This window comes from Gossypium hirsutum, chromosome A07 (assembly GCF_007990345.1).
Source record: "Gossypium hirsutum isolate 1008001.06 chromosome A07, Gossypium_hirsutum_v2.1, whole genome shotgun sequence".
Lineage (NCBI taxonomy): Eukaryota > Viridiplantae > Streptophyta > Magnoliopsida > Malvales > Malvaceae > Gossypium > Gossypium hirsutum.
The window spans coordinates 12,442,876-12,458,544 of NC_053430.1; the positions used below are offsets into that span (position 1 = coordinate 12,442,876).

Consider the following 15,669-nt stretch of genomic DNA (forward strand, 5'->3'; position numbering starts at 1 on the left):
TCGTCAAAGGTGATGCAATCAGGAAAAACCCTTCGACAAACCTTCGGTAGTACCCGACTAAACCCAAGAAGCTACGAAGCTTGGACACATTTTTTGGCTGTTTCTACTCAACCATAGCTTCGATTTTCTTGGGACCAACTCGGATCCCCTCCGCCGCCACCACATGACTCAAAAACATGATCTCTTGTAACCAAAACTGACACTTGCTGAACTTAGCATACAATTACTTTTCTCGTAGTATTTGAAGTACAATACTGAGATGATCATTGTGCTTAGTTTCAGTTTTAGAGTAGATCAAGATATCGTTGATGAAAACCATTACAAATTGATCCAAATACGGTTGAAACACCCAATTCATTAAGTCCATAAATGCCGTCGGGGCATTCATTAACCCAAAAGGCATTACCAAAAACTCGTAATGTCCATAATTCTGAAAGTAGTTTTGTACACATCAGTCCCTTTGACCTTGAGCTGATGGTAACATGAGCGCAGGTCAATTTTAGAAAAGACGGACACTTCTCGAAACTGGTCGAACAAGTCATCAATCCTCGGTAACAGATACTTATTCTTGATTGTCAACTTGTTCAACTGCCTATAGTCAATGCACATCCTCATCGACCCATCCTTTTTCTTAAAGAACAATACCGGTGCCCCCCACGGAGACACACTCAGTCGAATAAATCCTCTATTAAAAAGTTCTTGAAGTTATGCTTTTAATTCGGTCAGTTCCTTCGGTGTCATGCGATAGGGCGCAATGGATACTAAGGTAGTACCCAGTAACAGATCCACCTCTCTATCCAAAGGTACTCCGAGCAATTCCTCGGGAAAGATGTCCAAAAATTCTCTCACGGTACAGATATCTCCCACTGACAGCTTTTTGGGAGTAGAATCAGATACGTAAGCTAGATATGTCTTACACCTCTTTCAGGGCTAATTTGTTTGCTAGTAGAGCAGAGATTATGTTAGTGAGGTAATCTTAACCTTCCCCAACCATTATCACCTCATCATTTTCAGTTGATTTCAGAGTAACCCTTTTGGTTGCATAGTTTAGACTGACTTGATATTCAACGAGCCAATCCATTCCCAAAATTGAATCAAACTCATTAATGGGTAATTCTATTAAATCAGCTGGACACATCATACCCTGAAGCTCTAGGGGTACCCGCCTGTACACTTTATCGACTCGAATTGACTGACCCAACAGACTAATCACAGAAAACTCTCTAGCAGTGCTCTCAACAATTAAACCCAAAGTTATAGAAAAACACTAGCTATGTACGAATGAGTAGAGCTAATATCAATGAGAGCATAATACGGAACAGAATGGATGAAGAAGGTACCTGCAACGATATCAGCATCATCGATCTCATTGCGACGTCTAACCGCATAAACTAGTGCTGGCTGATGAGCCTCAGCCTGACTCGAACCTCTAACCGGTGCCCATTGACCTCTCCTAGATCCATTACCACCCCTACTAGTACCACGGCCTTGAAATGGTTGCTGAACCTCTCTCAAAGGCCGAACAGAATTTAGAGTCAGAGTCTGTGCCGCAGTTGACACTAAATCAGATCCGGGGGCAATCCCTAACTTGATGCTCCATCGAACCACAATGGAGGCATGCTTTTAGCTTCCTCCAGCACTCGCCTGGATAGCACTTCCAACAATTACTACACTACTGAATCTCAGTCACTACAGGTGATGCCTCAACCCTTGGAGGCCTATCAAACCTCGCCTGCTTCTTAGGGCACTGAACAAAACCAGAGGGACCCAAATCCCTTTTAACTTTATGCTGGTCCTTCTCACGATCACTACGCTCGTGCTCAATGCGCTTCATTTCTTCCACTATCTTCGCTTTGTCAACTAGAACCGCAAAAACCCGCTCCCTTTGAGGAGCTATCAAAACTCACAAATCATATCTCAAACCCTTATTAAATCACACATACTTATTGTAGTCAAACGCTACTAAAGTTCGTGTGTACCTATTCAGTCGTAGAAACTTGGCTTCACACCCCACATACTTATCTTAGAAAGTATTCTTGAAATATTCCCATTTCACCTGTTCAGGCTGAGCACTTTGCTCAACAATTAGCCACCACTAGTAAGTTTCGTCTCGGAATAGAGACACAGCGCCCTACAGTTTTTGAATAGGAGTGCAATTAAGGTCTGTCATAATACGCTCGGTAGCCTCGAACCAATATTCAGCAACAGTAGGAGCAACTCTTATGACACCCTGAATAGTTTAGCACCATTCGATCAGAGTCGTTTAGTAATCGACCATCGGCCTTCCGATCTCGAATAGGTCCTAACGACCCTCTCAAGTGCTTGAATCATGGTTTAGAATAGTGTGTTGTCTCCAGCCGTCGGAGTTTGAGACTCCATCTCAGTAGTGGGAATACCAACTGTCTCGCTGGTCTCTAGATTAGGCATGTTACCCATAGAGGATGACTCTGCTCGAGCTCCTCCCCGGCGTTCTCAACGCCCCAGCATTTCACGTCCACGACGTCCCCACATACCACGTCCATGACTACCACGCGAACTCATAATGCAATCTAGCTACAATTTTAAAGTATACAGATCATTTCAAATATCTAGTATGTCAACTTCACCAGTTCACATAATAACATTTCACCTACAATACTTTAAGGGTCATAATCTTTATAACATAATAAAAATACTTACAGGGTCAGCGTCGAAGGCTCGGTCGTTCCCTAGAGTTTCAGTGTTTCTATATTAGTTCAGGTACTACTTATTACTAGCTACTATTTTCACACATTAAGAGTCCAAATACAGTCTGAGTGTTGACTAACCTGGCTCTGATACCACTAAATGTAATAGCCTAAACTTGGCCTAGACGTCTAGACCAAGTTAGAGAGTTACATCATCCGTTCTAAAAACCATACTACCATAACACAATCAAATTAAACCAATAGTCACGTAGTATTCATCACAACAGTAATTTAAGGACATAGTCTTCCTAAATCCATAACATCATAAAACAAATATCCCTAATAATAATGTTAGAAAAAGTAACATTAAGTGTTTGACCGAGCTTCCATGACACCGAATCGATCAAGACTGATTACCACTTGAAATCCAAACAATAACAGGGTAAGTTATGAACTCAGCGCGTAAGAAGGAATGTAATGCAACAACGGTAACTTATAGAGAATTTTCAATTCAGAGATTCAGTTCATCCCAGAAGCATGTTCGATCTAGGTTCAGAGCAGAGATGTTACATATGTATACATGTATTATTCCAATTCAGATATAGTTCAGATCAGATTCGAATTCCAATTCAGATATAGTTCAGATCAGATTCGAATGCAATGTTCCTATTTCCATCCGCTACATACCAACTTCGGCCATCTCAACACACCACTATGGACATTTAATACCCATCCATCCTTGCACACATTTGGAGTGTTCAATGACATTTTCATAAAAATGCAACTTAGCTGCTAGTTCAATATGCCACAAGCGCTAGAATTAGAGTGATACTTATTGTGGCATAGCCAAGATTTCAGTATAGACTCCCTTTCTCTTCGCAGTCTTCTACCATATGTTAATGCAGAATGCAATTATCCGTAACACATGTTCAGCCATTCTAATACATTACATAATTAATAAAAATAGTTCAATATCAGAGTGATATTACAGTGCACCTTCAAGTATGTGATTTACAGATAAGTTTCAATGTATCAGACAATTCTCATATAAGCAAATTTAGTCATTCATATATCAAGGAAACCAAAATCAAGGTTTAGCAACCTTCTTAGCCTCAGAAATAGTTCTCGAATCCAACATCCTGCCACATGGCCTGGGCACATGTCCATGTCCTTGATCGTGTGGTTTTTAAGCACAAACAATGAGTTACACGGCCTGGGCACAGCCCGTGTCCCTGGCCATGTGAACCTTGCACTAGCATGGCCACACACGGCCTAAACACATACCAGTATAGCCATCCGTGTAGTTTTAATTCCATAAACAGTGAGTTAAATAGCCGTTCACACGGCCTGCCACACACCCGTGTGGCGCATACAGCCTAGTCACACGCCCATGTGCCTGGCCATGTTGCGTCGACAGTCACCATTTCTGTCGACAAAACTTGCAAAATCTAAGGTTTCTGATATGCATCTGAGATGATTTCAAAGTAGTAACAATGTAGATAAGTGTCAAAGCCTAAAACGACCATTCAGTAACTCAATCAATCAAGTTTATCAACAAAAATGTACAATTATACTCAAAATACCTATGTCGAAAGTTTCGACACGAACTTTCAACGAAATCAATACTTACAGAAGACAAACGATGATTACTTGAATTGACTTGATGAGGTTTGCTACTCTCAATATTCCCACCTAATAAGAAAACCAAGCATTGACTATCAGAGATTCACACAACACACTCGAACAACCATTTCAAAGTGTACTATGAAAAACAAAAAGAGAAACCCGAAAATTTAACGAATTGACATCAAAACTTAATCAATAACCTCCCAACAGAGAATGCTAACAACGTAACTTCAAGTAGTATCGTATTCCTTATGAAAATTAAAGAAGAAAAAGAAAAAGGGTCGAAAAAGAAGAAAAAGTAAAGAAGGAAGAAAGGAAAAAATAATAGAGGAAAAGAATATGGAAAAAGAACTAACGTTAATTATTAATTAACTTTCACCAAGATTTCCAACATTTAGCAAAAATGTTTTCCCTACGCATACTACGAGATTCGAACTCAGAACTAAACAGAATACAGACAAATACTTAACCAGTGAACCAGCAGGCTCATTGGTTTCACCGGTTCACATACAATTGAACTTAAGCGGGTAGTGCGTGCTTGTAGGTTGATTCTAAAACAACAAAAATTTTAATGATATGACCCAAACTCCCGACCTTAAACCCAGAAGCAGTGCACAGTATCAGAAATACAGAAATTTAATTACTGTAGATTTTCACAATCAAGTTCTTAAAATATTGGTGCGTTACACTTGTAAAGTATTGTTACCCAGGTGTAGGTATCAATACTTTAGTTCGGTATCGATCGCGGTTTGACATTCTATTTGTTTAAAAAACTAATTAAAAATGTCAAGTATCGATACCTTAGGTATCGATACTTTAGTGCCAAAAATGTCAAAAACCTCCATTTAGATGTCTATTCCATGCCAAAATCAATTTGGCTCAAATGGAACCTTTAAGTACCCTTGAGAACCTGCAAAAACTAGCCAATAAGCATACCCAAAAATTTATTTAACCTGTACCAAATTCAATCAATTCCACTTGCCTTATTTTGGCACCAAAACACATCATACAACTTATATAATCACAAGCTATTCTTCCATGCATTTCAAGCCTTTCAACTCAACATTCACCCTTTCAAACAAATTCAAGCCTTAATCATACTAACATAACATTCTTAATGCATACCTAGTATGCAAACAATTAACTCTAGTCATCCTATTCAACCACTTCAACTTTAATCAACTCATTTCATTTTAAATACATCAATTGCATTAAGTTGTATTGTTTGTGTATTTATTATGATTCCCATAAATTTTAATCAACTTTAATCATCCTATTCACTTACTTCAACTTTAATCAACTCCTATTCACCTTCAAATGCATCAATTGCATTTCAACCATTACTCAAATGCATTATCACTCATTATATCTTAACTTATCTTCTACCAACATCAAACATATATTCAAAACATACCACTTAATACATATACATTTAAACTCATTGACCAACCTCAAAATTCAACAATTCAAGCATAGCAAAAACAAATGTCAAAATGACTTCCCTGGGTACATTCCTTATATACAAAGAAAAGAAGTTCACCAAAGTTTGTTAAGTTTGATATTCTTAATGGATACTAAAATCGTCGCTCGATAATCCGTTTAGCACCTAACCTGCACATGAAAAATAAAATCGTACGTTGAGTATAAACTCAATGATATTTCTAAAATCGAACATTAATCTAACAAAATAAATTAAAAACACCTAAACAAATACCATGAATTACCATTACATAAACATGTATTATAGAATATTATTTCACATTTGAATCATTTTATTTATATATAATTAACTAGCATAGGAATATTATGTTTTAATTTAACATGTCCCGAATCGAGTTGATTGGTTTATCTCACATTCATACTAGTCTTCTGGAATTATAAATTCGATATACATAATCATTCACCATTTCAATTCATTTCATGTAATATTTCACATTTTACATCTTAATTCTCTATTAACCTGACTTGGACTTGAACGGATACACAGATCCAACCAATCGCATCAATTTGGCACCCAATGCCTTATCGAACATTTTTGAAGTAAATAAGTTGTGCCCAACGTTCATCAGTATAACCGAAGTTCAAGTGTGCCCAGCACTCATCGACTTGTAGTCGAAGTAATCCATACTCTACCAATCCTATGGCATGCCAACTAAGACTAAAATTTTGCATTGTATTCAATTTAGTTCCTAAAACTAAGTCTAACATAATTTTCAAATTAAGACCTTAAATTTCAATTCGGTTTAATTATAGTCCATTAGGGACCTCCTATTTCTCATTTATATGGCTAGTTTTTTAGTTTATGCATTTTGGTCCTTAATGTACTAAACTATCAACTAAATTTACAATTTAGTCCTTTTCACTTCTAAGCTTAAAATCTATCAATTTAACACCTAAAGCTTCAAGAAATCCACAAAGGAAATTTTCTAAAATTTTAATGATTTTACAAATTGATACATGGGCTAACTAAATTAAACTCTCATGATCTCAAAAGTATAAAAATTACAAAAAAAAAAAAATTGACTAAATTATACTCACCAATTGATAGTCTAGATGTTGAAACCCAATGGCCGAACTTCTCTTCTCCTTTGATTCCTAATTTTGTGGTGAGGATGGAGAAAACAAAATGTTTTCTCTTACTCTCCACTAAGTTGTTTTATTATAAAATTTACATATTAAACTTTATTTTAGTTTTTATATTAATAAAACAATTTCACCTCAAACCGTCCACTACATTAATTCAAATAGGGTCTAATTGTTATTTTAGTCCCTTGATTTATTGCAATATACATCTTATCTTTATTTCCTAATTAAAAGTATATAGCAATCGTACTTTATGATTTAGTCCTTAAATCTTAATTAATCACTAATTCAAAAAAGTTATCTATCTAAATTCAATTCACCATTACGATAACTCTGTAAATATTTAATAAGAATTTAAAAATCTAATTTACGAAATCAAGATCTTAAAATTGAATTTTCTAACACTACTGACTTTCAAATCATTACAACTAAAATGTGACTTAAATGAATGAAATATTGAGATTTACTTTCTTGACTATCGATAATTGAATTTTACGAATTTAAATGAATGTAAATTTTGAATAAATGAATGAAATTTGAGTAAACCATTAAAATGATTATAGGTCTGCTTCCTCAATACAATCAAAGGGATTGAGTCGCCACTCATATTCAAATCACACGTGGCTCACTAACACTCCTAACCTTCACTAACTCCATGCAGATGCTAACTCAAAATCCCAATATGTTGGATAAACTTGAAATGAAAAATAGATTCAAATTTAAAATTACTCAAACTTTAAATAACTCAAAACTTCAAAGTTTGAAATTGATCAAACTTGTATCAACACTAATTTCACTCCACATTTTAATAAATTTGAGAAAAAGGATGAAGTTTTTAGATGATTAATCTTAGAAAAAGAATTAGTTGCGATTTTTTTTCCTTTCAAAATTCTTCTAATGACTTCAAATGCCATTATGATAATGAGAACAGATTAAGTTAAGTTCAAGCTTTAAATATTAAAGCTCAAACACAAATTATATCTTAATAAAGCCCGACTTTATTTTTTCCAAAATTTTACTAAGCTCAAACGATGATGACCATAGTTCTTTTACTAAGGTACGAGGCGTTAGCGTTTTCAGCTACAGTCAGCAACAACAACACCAACAGCTCGGCAGCCCATTGCAGTGGCTCCACCATGGAGGAATGTTTGGTCGTCGACCAAACAAATCTTGGTCTCTTTTCCTGATCCAGAGACAAGCTTGACAGTCCATCTTAGAGTGACCGATGGTTCCATGAACAAGTTCAATACTCCAGATGCTCGATGTCGGAGAGCAAGACCTCATCAGCCTTATTACCTTTGCATCCCAAACCCAAATTATAGCAAAAAGTTGAACACTGTAAGGCAAATGACAAAGACAACAATAAAAGTCGTGGATGCTAGTAGGATTATCTTGCCGATTATGGATCTGTTTAGCTACTGCTTAAGTAAAATAAATAAAAAATTGTATTTTCTTCATTTAATAAACGTATGAATTCCTATAATAGTGGCTTGGTTCTTCTCAATTTCTTGGTGATCTATTGGCAAACTTGTTTTCTTGGTAGCTTTTCCATTGTTTTGGGGATATTTTATTTTATTTATTTTTCTATCGGCTATTTTCTTTATTTGTTTTATAAACTTTTCCGTTTATTTTTTAACGGGTGTGTCGAATTTGAATCATACTTATGCATTCTATCAATTTTATAGATGCTTATTGAGTTTGGTTTGGTCGAAAATGTGGAATATTGGAGTCGAATTAATTTAAATATTTTGCAGGAATATTTTTTTAATATTTTTATCTGAATCATCCTAAAAGATTGAATTATTATTTGATTAATCAAATTTTTTCATCAACTTAACAATTAGCTTGAGATAAGGATACACCTAAAAAGCTAAATAGTAATTGGACTTAGAGGTAATTATTTAAAATTACACAAGTAGGGCATATTTAAATAATTATTGTAATTCGTGAGCCTCACATTCATGAATTGATTGTAATTAGAGTATCTCATTTACGCTTTTCAGTTATTATAGCGGAAGATAAAAATTGAAATAATTACATGAATAATTACAAACAATTACATTCAAATCAAATTAACATATGTTCTTCCAGACAAACTTGTACATGAGTTAAGTTTGTTAATGCAAAATTTTATTCACCAATTATAGCACCCGTTGCAACTTAAGGGATAGTTGGTAGTAAGATAAAACTTGTCTCGGCTTATTTTTAGTCAAATTTGTTTTGACCTTTATTTGATGAATTTTTAAAATTGTATAACAGCCCACTTTTGATTACTGATCGTGCTAGGATCAAGTGAAGTAAGGATTCAACACTTTCAATACAATACATAGAATATTAGTTTTTAAAGAGAGCCTAATTCCAAATAGATATGATCTGTATTACGAAGATAATTGAAAATAATTAAAGATTTTTTTTTTCTGATTGAGTCTTTAATTCGATTGACATTAATATTATTGCCAGTGCAAGAGAACGTAAGTTTAAATGTGTTGAAACCCATTATTTTCTTATTTAGAGTCGGAGAGAGGCTATAGATATGTAATAGGCCAATTTTAACCTGGGCCAGATTACAAAACTAAACCCAAAACAAATAAATAAAAAAAGAGTCCAAAAGTAATAGTCCATTTACAACCAAATAACCTAAACTAAGACTTATTACATATCAAGCCCAAAAGCAAGCCCAAACCAGATTTAACCCTAACCCACAACATTTTTAGAAAAATGGAACCCTAGCCACCAAGCCTTGCTGCCGCCGCTCCTAGCAGCCACCTAGGCCTGCCCTTGGCCGCCGCACGCCTCTAACGCCTCCACGTGCGTCTAACACCTGCAAGGCAAGAATAACACGTGAACAAAAGAGGACAAGAAGAAGAAACAAATAGAAAAAGACAAAAAATAGCAAGCAAACAGTTGTATTCGGCTATAAAAGCCACAATCAATCCTTCGTATTTTTTTACGCACACTAAGAAATCGAAAGCAAAATAGAAGTTTGGAAAGGTGTTGTTTTGATCTCTCTTTTTTTTTGTTCGTATTATTGCTTCTTTTTTATTTTATTATTGTTTTATTTTTTACAAATCTATTTTAAATAAAAAAGGGGGGCAAAGAAATCATTTACCTTTAACGCCGTGGTCAAAGTCTCCTTCTTCAGGCAACGAGACAGTCGAACCTTTTGGTTCGCCGAAAATATCACCGGCGTTGATGGGGAACCAAGGGGTCCCTTTATCTTTTTCTTCTTTTTTTTCTTTTATTTTCGATTTTTGGTGGGTGATTTGGGTATTTTACCCTTGGATCTAGGTTGAGAAGGTCAAATCGACCGAAAATGGCCCATTTTGGAACTCCGGCCACCATATACGGTGGCGGACGGACGGTGGCCCGATGACCGAAGTTCGGCTGAACTTAAGCTAGATTTTGAAGGGTGAAAGAGAGTTGAGAGTGATTCAATTTTTTTTAGGGGATAAGGGCTGAAATGAAAAATTCAAAAAAAAGGGGCTTAAATAGCAGCATAAAATGACGTAGTTTCATTAGGCCCCCCAAACGCCCAAAACGGCATCGTTTTGGAGGGACAACCCGCGACCCGATCCGCTCCAGGGGGGATCCGCGTGTTTTTGTTCAATGGGTTATTTACAACCCTGGTCCTTCCGCATTTCTGTTCCTTTCAATGTAGTCCTTTTGCCTATTTCTTTTATTTTTTTAATTTGGCCATAGAATTTTGCTCAATTTTCAATCGAGTCCCTGACCCACTGCGCTCTAGAAATTGGACATGTGTCTAGGGATTGGGCTTTTACCCATTTGATCCTCGACCTTTTCGCTCCTTTTAATTTTAGTCCTTATTTGTTTATTTTATCATGGTTTTTACCTGTAATTTCATTTTTGTCTCGATTTAGTCCCAAATATGTTTGATTTCAATTTATTTTTGCAAATTTGTTATTTATTTATTTATTTTAAACTTTTTTTCATACATTATTTATTTTAAATTGTTTTATTATTATTTACTTTAAGTTTTTCACATATTATGTATTTTAAATCATTTCAAACTATTATCCATTTTAAATTTTTATATATTAATTATTTTAAATTATTTTACATATTATTTATTTTAAATATTTTTTTATATGCTATTTATTTTAAACTATTTTATATATATATTTTATCTATTTTAAATTTTTTATATGTTATTTACTTAAACGATTTTATATGTTAACTTTTTTAAATTCTTTTTTATTATTTATTGTAAACCCTTTTATTATTATTAATTTTAAGATTTCATATATTACTTATATTAAGCTTATATATATATTATTTTAAATTTATTTTTCACATATTATTTTTTTAAACTTTTCATATGTTATCTTAAATTGTTTTATAAATCATTTATTTTAAGTTGCTCTATACATTATTTTATTGTTTTATATATTAATGATTTTAAATTGTTTTATATTATTTATTTTAAATCGCTTTTTATAGTATCTATTTTAAACGTGTTTTTTATATATTATTCACTTAAAACTGTCTTCTTATTTATTTCAAATTATTTTATATTATTTATTTCACTTTTCTTTGATTATTATTGTTGATATTAAAAATGATGTACATTGTGTGATTATTGCCATCATGTGTACTATAATTTGTTTATTTGTATTTTCATATTATTATCATTCATTAGCATTCATATTTTATTCCTCCGTGTTCCACATTACCTTTTTAGCTATTTCATTTAAATCACGTTGTGGATTAAGCTCCAACATATTTATCCAATATAGATTGTTTTATTGTAATCCAAACAAATAAATGCACATTGTTAGGTGTTGTACTCGCTATTATTCAAAAAAAAAGATTTTTTCAAAATAAGGCAATGTTTAGTTCTTGGAAATTCGAGAAGTCGTACCCTAACTTACGAGATTTCGATTTTCTTGTTAAATCTAAGCAACTGAACATCCTTCTAAATTTAAAATACCTAAGTCTTAAATAAAAAATTAAAGGCAAGCTTATTCTTGATGGTCCAAATGTTGCATCCTAACTTACGGGATGTGACATTTTGTTATCACGGGACAAGTGGGACTTTAATGCTCATTTTAATTTAATTGAAGCATTTTTAAAAATAACATCAATAAAGAGGGATCGTATTTTTAAATTGTCTTCAAATTTTCAAACTTCGACACTAAGACATCGACTAATCAATTAGGAACCAATTTTGGGTGCATCGAGGGTGCTAATCCTTTCTCGTGCGTAACTGACTCCCGAACTCATTTTTTAAATTTCGTAGACCAAAAATTATCGTTTTAGTATATTTAAAATTTTATTAAAATGATTAATTTGAGGTGATCCGATCACACCTAATAAAAAAGGATTGGTGCGACTCCATTTTCATTTTTTAAATAAAAGTCGACCCTTTTTCAAAAAAATGGTTTCGACAGCTTGGTGACTCCACTGGGGACTTTGAGAGTCGAGCCATAAATTGATTAATTTTTGTCCTTTGTCGAAATTTGAAAATTCGTTTTAAATTTACGATCCCTTCATTACATTTCATTTTTGTGGTTTTCATCATTTTGTATGATTGGCTTATGGTTCGAGTTTCTTAGTATACTTTCGCGCATCATATTGCATAATTGGATGATTTTACCCTTTTAAGTGGGAGTGAGAAGCTATTCCTTCGTGAGGTCTTCACCTCCGTATAGGATAGTGGATCACTTTCAGGATACATTCGTACCTATGTCTTCATGAGATTTTCATCTCCGTATAGTCGTAGGGGAAATGTATTCCCCTGAACTGAACTCGGTCCGTATGAGCCTATAATGGGTGAGGATCGAGGAATCTGCCAGTTCAGGTACCTTTGCTTTAGAACCGAACAACATATAGTGAGCCCTAAGAGCCTACCCTAAGTAGAATAATACCAAACCCTAGTGGTCACCCGAATAGGTGCTATATCTATTTTTGCTTTTGCTTTTTCTTTTACTTTTGCTTTTGTTTTGCTTATGATTGCATTGCATTTTCATAATAAAAAAGAGGTGTTGATTCACGTTCAGTTGCTAAATACAGAGCTTGTCATGGAAAATGGATTTCTTAATAAAGTGGATTATAATACAGCCACCCAAATATGGTCCAAGTAAACACGACGATAGAAAGGTGACAGTCCAACGAAGAAGTACACGCTTTGCTTCATTGCCTGAGGATTCAAGCCGACAAAGATTGTTCGAAAGCCGTCAACGTTCCAGCTTCCTTAAAGAAGTTAACGAGTATCACAAGGATAAGTGAACAATGGGTCGCAGCCCAGATCAAGCAAAAAGGAGCTAGTAGAGGCATATATTGGAAAATTAGTGAGATTTGATCTTAACATCCGGATAAGAAGAAAGGGATCGATGTCTTCATGTTGAATATTAGGGCAAGGCCGAATATATATCCGTTTTATGTAAAGAGATTTTTTTTCTAGTAAAGTTGTTCTAACAGAATTGAATCGGAATCAACGTCTTTTTTTTGCATTCATTTCATGCATTTGCATTGCATTTCATCGTATGCATTAAATTTCATAAAAAGACTCTGATTAATTAAAATTATGACAGTTAACCTAGAAACCAATTAAAACCCTCCAACTAGTATCGTTACGACACTCGTACAAGAACAAAAACCATGGACCAAAAGTTGGAGAGAATAGAGAAAATACAAATACATATATAGGAGCAATTGGAAAAAATTCAACAAGACATGCGAGATTAAATACAAGAATTCCAAAGGAATGTGATTGGCCAGTTAACCCAGTTACTAGTTGAAGGACTTGAAAAAAGGAAAGGTCCGGTGGTCAACAGTGAGGATGATAATGAAGACCGCATATATCCCCAATAGTTTACTCCAGTAAACGTCCCGACCCAACCAGGTGCGCATCTGCAAGGGGTACCCGTCTTTATCAAACCCCAATATCAGACTGGTACCTCAACACTATTGAATTTCCCAACGAGTTCAGGTTTTAACCCGGGGGATGATCTAGCCAATCCTGTTGTCCTTGATCTGGATGGTCTAATGTAAACAAAGAGAAGGCAAGAATGGAGCGCCCAAATTAATACTTTAAGGATCCCGAAGAAGAAAGAAAATGAAGTGAATAATACGAGTAGGTATAATAAAGGCTATTCGAAACTGATTATAGTAAGCCAGCCAAGGACGGCAACTATTAGGCATCAGGTCCCCCCAAGGCAAGAACCCAATCCAAGACCGAACTCAAAAAACCCCAGTTCGTGCCTATCCTAATCACGTATAGGGAGTTGTACCAAATTTTGTTTGACGCACATGTTGTATCTCCTTTTTATGTAGAACCAATACAACCCCCATACCCTAAATGGTACGACGTAAATGCCCAATGCAAATACCATAGGGGAATACAGGGTATTCGATCGAGAACTGCGTCGCTTTTAAAAAGATAATCGAAGGACTCATCAAATTGGGTATCATAAAATTCGATGATCCCTCTGGCGCAGAAAATCTGTTACCTAACCTTTCTGTTAAAGGGGTAAACACTATGAGTTCCATGATAGATAGGGGCATGAAATCCAAGAATGCATCGAGCTTATGGCCCTAGTGCAATGCCTGATGGATAATAAATTGAAGAAATCAATGACCCAGTGGGAATGTTGGGAAAACTAAAAATTAACGACATATTCGAAGAGGGAACCGGGGAATAGACTTTTCCAAGCTTCTGCCCTTACGTACTTGGGTTGTTTTGAATAATGGAACTGTGGAAGAGATCCTTGTATTTTTAGAGCTAATTTAAAGTAATATTCAAAACATACTTGTTGCTTTAAGCGTAGAGGCAATAAGAATCCTTGGCTTGTGTTCAAAATCTTTATTTCAATAAAATGTATCTTTTTGAGCAAATATTCTTTTATTCTCTATATATTCTTTGGTTTTTTGGACTCTCTTTCAAATACGTTTTTATTCTTCATCATGATTATACCATACTTAGATTCGTTTATTCTTTAAAATCTTCCTTCGTACCTACAATAGGTACCCAGATATCTACAACATGAGCGGTGCTGCTACTGACCCAGAATTTTCTTGTGAGCGAGATATACGTCTAGAGGGATCTCAGGACTTTGAAGATGATAAAGATTGTAACATATCTCTTGATTTGTTAAAGATGGTAGAACAAGATGAAAACAGATCCTACCTTACAAAGAGTCAGTGGATAGTAAGCCTAGGACAATAAGAAAAAGGCAAACGTCGGAGCCTGCATCATCACAAAGACAAAGCGAGACGTCATTGAGTTGTTCTAAGAATTTAAAGATATTTCACATGATCACATTAAGATATGCCTAGGCTACTGAGACGTGAGGATGCTGCATTGGTCTTTGAATAGCATATGCTAATGGTTTTACGATGGCCAAGCTAATCATGAGGTTTAGGTACTACTAGTCTGCTATGGAATGAGATTGCATCAGTTATGCCAAAAATGCTGGATTGAGAAAGACAAAACTTATGTGCCTCTTCCATTTCTTCGTAGATTTTTTATATGTGGGGCATGGATGTTATGGGGCTGATTTCGTCAAAAGCTTCTGGCCAACACCTATTCATCCTTGTGGTCGTCGGTTACTTCACTAAGAGGGTGAAGGTAGCTTCATATGCCAATGTTAAAAGGTCGACAGTTATCAAATTCAAATTAAAAAAAAAACAATAACAACAAAAATAAAAAAAAGATCGTGGAAGAAAATCGAGACTAGTAAAGATTGGCATAAAAGAAGTTACCGTTTACCCTCTATGCTTATTGAACATCAGCCAAGATCTTCGTCAGGGCAACACCTTTCTCACTGGTTTATGG

General features: G+C 34.9%; 1 long non-coding RNA gene across 1 annotated transcript; it reads right to left on the reverse strand.

Annotated features, from left to right (window-relative positions):
• Nucleotides 1-9,359: 9,359 nt before the first annotated feature.
• On the reverse strand, nucleotides 9,360-10,751 carry LOC107956529 (uncharacterized). Its single transcript, XR_001700147.2, has 2 exons — nucleotides 9,985-10,751; nucleotides 9,360-9,696 (listed from the first exon to the last, which is right to left on the reverse strand). It is a non-coding gene; the product is annotated as an uncharacterized lncRNA (long non-coding RNA).
• Between the last annotated feature and the right edge of the window lie 4,918 nt (nucleotides 10,752-15,669).